This window comes from Suricata suricatta, chromosome 10 (assembly GCF_006229205.1).
Source record: "Suricata suricatta isolate VVHF042 chromosome 10, meerkat_22Aug2017_6uvM2_HiC, whole genome shotgun sequence".
In the NCBI taxonomy this organism is placed as follows: Eukaryota; Metazoa; Chordata; class Mammalia; order Carnivora; family Herpestidae; genus Suricata; species Suricata suricatta.
The window spans coordinates 11,632,826-11,639,988 of record NC_043709.1 but is presented as its reverse complement, the minus strand read 5'-3'; the positions used below and the strand labels follow the sequence as shown (position 1 = coordinate 11,639,988).

Below are 7,163 nucleotides of genomic sequence, written 5' to 3'. Positions count from 1 at the left end.
ACTCACCAGCCGTGAGATCATGACCTGAGCCATGTCGGACACTTAACTGACCGAGCCATCCAGGCTCCCCTAAAATATTTAAAAGTGGAACTGGCTGCTGTGTGAGGTAGTCCCCTCTGCTTTCAGAGACAAAAAACCTCCCTCAGGGGTTCTCTAGAAGATTCATGCAACGAGGAGTTAGCATAGAAAACCAATTAGAGACTCCATGCTTCCAAGACGTGTTAGCTGAAGGTCGTGTGAGGAGAGCATGCACAGAATTCTAACAACAGCCCCACTTTGATTTTACAGCAGAGGAAACTGAGAAACAGAGAAGTTAAGTAACGTGCCCAAGGTCACACAGCACATCTGTGGTGGAGACAGGATTGGAACCTAGGCATGTAAGTACCAGGCCCTTCTCTTGACCACTGAGCCACCTGCCTCATGGTGTCCCTTCGAGACCGAAGGCCCTGTGATTCTCAGAATGTTGCCTCTGGCACGGTGCGAGTGGATTTCTCGAAGATTCCGCTGCTCTGCCCGCTGCTGCGCTGAGAGCTGGTGCTGCTGCTCCATTTTGCAGAGAGCCAGCTGGTTCCTCTCCTGGTGTGTCTTTAAGTCTGGTTTCATTAAAAACGATTGATTTGTTTTGATTTCTTTGATACATTGTGTGGAGTAAAACGCCACGCCCTGGAGTCTCCAGCCCTGTCCCCTGCCTGCAGCTGGTGGCCAGCCCTTCCCCCAGTTTCGTCTTCTCTTTCTTCTTTTATTGTTTATTTTTCACCCAGAGAAAGAACGAGCACGCGAGTGGGGGAGGGGCAGAGACAGAGGGACACACAGAATCCGAAGCAGCTCCCGGGTCCGAGCTGTCAGCCAGAAGTGGTGCTTGAACTCACAAACCTGCGTCGAAGTCAGATGCTTAACTTACTAGCCCCCCAGGCATCCCTCTTCTCTTCTTCTTTAAACTTTTTAATGTTTATTGTTTTTGAGAGAGAGAGAGAGCACGAGCAAGCACACCCACAAGCAGGGGAGGGACAGAGAGAGGAGGGGGCAGAGGACCGGAAGCAGGGTGCAGGCTCGCACTGTCGGCACAGAGCCCGACGTGGAGATTGAACTCAGGAACCATGAGATCATGACCTGAGCTGAAGTCGGACGCTCAACCAACTGAGCCACCCAGGCACTCAGTTTTTTAACAGTGACACGGCCATAGTCCTAGGGTCGTTGTGAGGGACCCAGCCAGGCTCCAGCAGGGCGCCCAGCTGGGCAGTGACTGAGGATGGGAGGAAGGGGGTAGGAGGGATGGGAACTGGCGGGAGTGTCTGGCAGGCCCCACAGGAGCCTCCTGGGGGAGGAGCCTCTTTCATTCGACTCCCAGGCAGCAGGTGTACAACAGACTAATCCAGAAGCTTCTATGTACCAGCACTGGGCTCCGCCCTTCATGAATATTATTTTTTAATTTTTTTATTTTTGAGAGACAGAGAGACAGTGCAAGCAGGAGAGGGTCACAGAGAGAGGGAGGTACAGAATCTGAAGCAGGCTCCAGGCTCTGAGCTAGCAGTCAGCACAGAGCCTCACTCGGGGCTCGAACCCACAAATCATGAGATCATGACCTGAGCTGAAGCTGGACACTTAACCAAGTCACCCAGGTACCCTTTGATTATTTTAATCCAACACCCTGTTTCTAGGCGACAGGCCTCCCCCCGCCCCCAAAGCTGGACCTGCACATGGGCACTACCCCTGCCTGTGCCTTCCAAGGGCAGCACTCTCTGGCTCCTGCATCTTCAGCCTCCCCTCTTTGTGGGGTGGTTCCCTGAGCACATGAGGAGATCTAATCTCCCCCAGTAAGAGAGACAGAGACAGGCAGAGACCTCTGCCCTGCAGCTCCCCCAGCGTGGGGCATGTGATCACCTACTTGACATCCGCCCCCCCCCCCCAACCTGTCCCGTGTGGCATCCCCAGCTCAGCCTGGGCAGCCGTGAGCCCCTGCTTACCTCCAGGCACCCACATCGCACCGGAATCCGGGGGCGCATCCATCTGTCCGCAGGCTCGGCAGCCCAGGCCTCCTACCCTTCAGGAGGCTTTTTCAAATCTCGAGACTAAAAGGAACACTTGAGTTGAAAATATCATGGAATCGGCAACCGGGTGATATTATCACATTATTATTTTTCTCCATTACCGGCTACTTGGAACTATGATCACATGGGCATCGATAAAGTCCTTTAAAATTATAAAGCCTTCGAAGACTGGACACAACACTGCTCACAGATTCATTCCTTCGGTAACTGTTTATTGGCTCCGGTGCCCACATGGGGCCGGCGGTGAGCCGGTGAGCAAACAGGCACAGCCCTACTCTCCCGGGGCTCACACCCCGATGCCCCGATGGCCAGGGAGAGCCCAGGGAGAGTGGATTCAGCCCCCACTAAGGACCACACATTGATCGAAGTGCTTTACTTCATAAGCCCATTTAACTCTTATAGCCGTGCGGGGGGTACGTACTTTCCTTTGCCCATTTTACAGATAAGGACACTGAGGGGCAGAGAGGTGAAGCCACTCAGCCAAGGCCACCCAGCCAGCGCAGGGTAAAAGCCGTGCGTGAACTCGGGCAGTCCGTCTCCAGGGCCCGTGATCTTGGCCACTGCTCCCCCAGGACGTGAACAGTGATGTACATAAGACGTGTGGTTACAAGCTGTGGCCAGTGCTGTGGACGAGAAGCTGAGGATGGTGGGGGGAGCAAAAAAGGAGGGGCGCCTGAGTGGCTCAGTCGGTTAAGTGTCCGACTCTTGAATTTGGCTCAGGTCATGATCTCACGGTTTGTGAATTCGAGCCACACATCGGGCTGTGGGCTGACAGCATGAAGCCTGTTTGGGCTTCTCTGTCTCCCTCTCTCTCTGCCCCTCCCCTCTAACTTCCTCTCTCAAAAGAAATAAAAATAAACTTAAAAAAAAAAAGAGGAGGCTCAGCCTAGTCTAAGGACCGAGGGAGGGCATCTTTGAGGAAGTGACACTTCTATGGAGACTGAGAGAATGAGTGGACATAATCCAGGTAAAGAGGTGAGGAAGTGGCATTGTGTACAAAGAAGGGAGCTTGTGCAAAGGTCCTGAGGCAGGAGAGCTCAGTACAGGGTGGGCGGTTGAAGGCAGTGTATCAAAAGTAAAGTAAGAGAATATGTGTGTGTGGGCAGTGGGGGGCTTTAGGGAGGAAGGAGATCTGGGAAAGGTGGCGCTGGGACGGGCCCCAGGACTAGATTGTATCCGTCCTGCAGCAGCAAGGATTTATAGCAGGTGATGCACACATGCCCTCCCCTGCAGAAGCTGTTAGCAGGGGACGATTTAGGGGGCTTGTAGAGCCGGTCTACACCCCTTTCTCACACTCTACCATATGTCCTGGAAGTCCGCCTCTGCTAATTGTGTCCCCGGGGGTGTGAAGAGCAATTCCTGGCTTCCGGGCTCCTGGGGAAAGTCAGACATCTCTGAGAGCGGTGAAGCCCAGAGCTTTTGCCAGCTGCTGCCTCGGTGACCAGCTTCTCCCTCAAACATAGGCCCCCGCTCCCGCCTGATACCCAGCCGGTAATGGCGGCTCCAGGGAGAGATTTCCGGTTCTCAGGCAGCCCACTGCAGGGTGGGGAGGCGGCCAAGTGAATCTGTGTCCTGGGACCCAGGCTGCGACCCAGGGGTAGCTCCGCTCACAGGGATTTCCAAACAGGGAGGGGTCTGCCCCACGCAGGGACATGACCGGGAATGTACTAGTACTACAGGTAGAGGTGATTTCTGCCCTGGAGCCCAGGTCCCACCAGGTGAAGCGGGGAAGGCGTTGCAAGCAGAAGGCACAGCCTGGGAAGGAAGAGGCTGGAGAGTGGAAATCCAGGAGGCCGGCGGGGGGGGGGGGGGTTCTGCATAACTCAGAGACCCTGACCCAGGTCTGGATCTGGGAACCTGGGCTTCTGAATCCAGGAGAGGACTCAGACCATCATTCCTGATTAACAGATGGGGAAAGTGGGCCTCGGAGTGAACTAATTTTCCCAAGGCTGTCCTGAGTGGCAGGGCTGGGATTCAAATTCGGGCCCCCAGCGCTGGAGGCAGAGCTCAGAATCTCCAAGTTACGTTGCTCAGCAGGTTGTTGCAAATATCCGTGAGGAGCTGGACAGGTGTTCACAGGCAGTGAGAGAACATTAAATGGGAGGAATCGAAGGTTCTAGACCTGAAACAGCCCCTCACTCTATGGGCCTCTTCCCTGCTCAGCACTTCTGGTCCCTCTTCTGCAAACAGACCCCTGCCCTTTCTCCACCGCAGGCTGCTGTGAGGGGCCAAGGAAATGGCAGAGGGGCCTTCGGATGGAAAACTCTGGCTGCTCTCGGGGGGCTGGCTCCTGTCTCAAGGAGGGCTCAAGAGACCAGACAAGGTGGGCTCGAGGCTGCAGGATGGATAGGGGACCACTGCTCACCTTCCACTCCCTGCCCCCAGGCCCGTGGAATCAGGGCTATCCATCACCCACAGCAGATCCTCCGTATTTCACCAGCTGGAGAGAAAGGAGCGAGGGAGGGAGGGGAAGATGGAGCCAAAGGAACCTGGTCATTGGCTGAGGCAGTTCCTTCACATCCACCAGCTCCCCCAACACAGGCTCAATCAGCAGGCTCTGGTCACACGCCAGGAACCCTTACTGAGGGCTCTGTGGTGTGGGTCAGGCAGACGAGGGGCAAGAGAAAAAATGGTGACAGATGGTGATGATGGTGATGATGATGATGATAGTGATGGTGATGATGGTGATGATGGTGATGATGATGGTGATGGTGATGATGGTGATTGTTGCAGAAATGTTGAGATTTAGAGCTGATGGCCAAGGAAGAATTCTTGAGATATTCTCGGTGGGAAAAGGTGGTGTTATTAAAAACACAGGGACAGCACCAGTGGGCACAAAGAGCTGCAATGGAATCACGAAGAATGGCTGACTATATACTTTCAAGTTGGGAGGGGGTTAGGAACAGCACAAACCTCCAAGGTATTTTAGAAATAAGTTTCCAGGAGCTTAAGGGGCTAGCTCTTGTTAGGAAATGTTCATTTTTTACTGTTTAGTTCAACTTCAGTCATGAGACCCTTCAGATGTACATCAGAGGGCCATATGCTTGGAGGCTGATTGCCAACATACATCTTGAGGGGTAGAGATAAAGGAAGTTTCCAAAAGAATTTCTATATGTTTAAAGTAGACTCTCAGGATCTTGAGGGGTGTGACCAGGCTAAGATTGCCTTTTGCCTGTAGCAAAGGGTCAGCATTGAGGCAGCTGAGCTCCCAGAGAAAGGTCACCCTGCCTGTTTCAAGAACTTGCCAGTGGGTTGTAAGTTATAAGTAAAAAATTTAATTTTTTCCTTTTGCCTTTATTCCCCATATCAGTGATGATAGTGATGATGGTGATGATGATGATGGTGGTGGTGATGATGATGGTGATGGTGGTGATGGTGATGGTGGTGATGATGGTGGTGATGATGATGGTGATGATGGTAGTGGTGATGGTGGTAACGGTGGTGATGATGGTGGGGATGATGGTGATGGTGTTGATGGTGGTGATGGTGATGGTGGTGATGATGGTGGTGGTGATGATGTAGTGATGATGTGGTGATGATGGTGATGGCGGTGATGATGTAGTGATGATGGTGGCAATGATGATGATAATGGCAGTGATGATTTGTTATCACCCTGAAGCCCTTGCGTGGTGCCAGGCACCGTATAAGCACTTTATGTGCACTGCATTGGCTCTGTCATGACCCCCACTTCAGAGATGAGGAACCTGGGGTCCAGAGTGGTAGGACGCCTGCCTGAGGCTCAGCTGAGACATGGCCAAGATGAGTCCGACTCTCAGTCACCTGGGCTCCGGCCCTCTCATTCTGATTCTAACCTTTATGCTCACCTGTGAGGGTTCAGAATCAGCAGACATGGACTCAAATCCTGGGTCCACCACTTACTGGCTGAGCACCTTGTTCTATAACTTCACCCTCTAAGCCTCGGTGTCCTCATCTACAAACAAGCTGCCTCTCGGGGCTGCTGTGAGCTTTGGATAAATTACTGCAGCTCACAGCCCAGAAAAGTCCTTCAAGTCTTTGCTTAACTGTCGCCTTCTCAGCAAGGCCTGGCCTGACCACCCAGTTTACAACTGCATTCCTCCTGCCCTGTGCTCACTGTCCTATCTTCTGTGTCACACGTCACTGTCGGGTCGATTCCATTTACTGTCTGTCTCTGCCGCTGGCACGCAAGCACCGGCAGACAGAGTTCTCTGTGTACTTGTGTTCCAGAGCAGTACCAGAGCGAGCAGGTAGCATGTGCTTCCTGGGGGGAATGAGCACACAGGCCAGTGTTCTCTCCTCCTTCCTCAGGGGCTCCTTGGAGACAGGAGGACCCAGGGGATGAGGTTTAGCCGGCAGAGCTGGGGTGGGCCGGAGAGGCTGGGAGGAAGGGGTTCCCAGGGGGTGAAAGAAAACACGTGGGATTCTGGGTCAGGAGTCGGGCAGGGGGCAAAGGGGCACAGGGAAGGATGGGCCTCTCCAGGGTCGGGGGTTTGTCAGATTTGTCTGCTGGTCACCCGCTTGGCTACGGTGGTCCCTTAGCCAGAACTGGCTGGTCCAAATGCCCAGTCCCTTCCTCTCTCAGGGGTCCTGAGGCCATGCAGACAGGGCCCTCCCCACCCCAGACCCTGGCCTTCCCTGAGCTCACGCTCTGCCCACCCGGAGCCAGCACCCACGTGTTCCTCAGTAACAGTGCTGATTTAAGAAAGGTCATTCCAACCCCGAGTCATAAATGTTAGAACTTTGTGGACTTTTGGAGATTCCGATCCTTTGAGGAGGGAACAATGAGCTCAGAAAGGAAGTTATTGCTCAGGTCAAACAGTGAAGTGCGCAAATCCCGTGTCCCCGACTGAGTGGCTGAGAAGTCCTGTGTGCCATCATACCGCACCCCTGCGCCCGCCCCAGGCCCCATCTTCTGTAAGCGTCACCCGGCCTTCAAGCCTCTACCAGGGCCAGGCACCCCCACCCCCACCCTGATCCCCTGCCCTTGCCCCATCCCTGCCCCAGGAGTGCTCCCCATCTGAGGAGTGCCCCCTGCCCCAGGAGTGCTCCCCATCTGAGGAGTGCCCCCTGCCCCAGGAGTGCTCCCCATCTGAGGAGTGCCCCCTGCCCCAGGAGTGCTCCCCATCTGAGGAGTGC

The 7,163-nt window shown here is 54.2% G+C and overlaps 2 long non-coding RNA genes across 2 annotated transcripts in view; one reads left to right on the top strand and one right to left on the bottom strand.

The window, feature by feature from the left end:
* Positions 1–330: 330 nt before the first annotated feature.
* LOC115305451 lies at positions 331–6,412 on the bottom strand. The gene is made up of 4 exons (XR_003914787.1): positions 5,873–6,412; positions 4,414–4,488; positions 1,965–2,069; positions 331–593 (listed from the first exon to the last, which is right to left on the bottom strand). It is a non-coding gene; the product is annotated as an uncharacterized LOC115305451 (long non-coding RNA).
* Positions 6,413–6,809: 397 nt separating this feature from the next.
* The window catches only part of LOC115305686, a 2,282-nt gene continuing 1,928 nt past the window's right edge, over positions 6,810–7,163 (top strand). The window contains exon 1 of the long non-coding RNA XR_003914940.1: positions 6,810–6,941. This is a non-coding gene — a long non-coding RNA (uncharacterized LOC115305686). The remainder of the gene's footprint in view (positions 6,942–7,163) is intronic.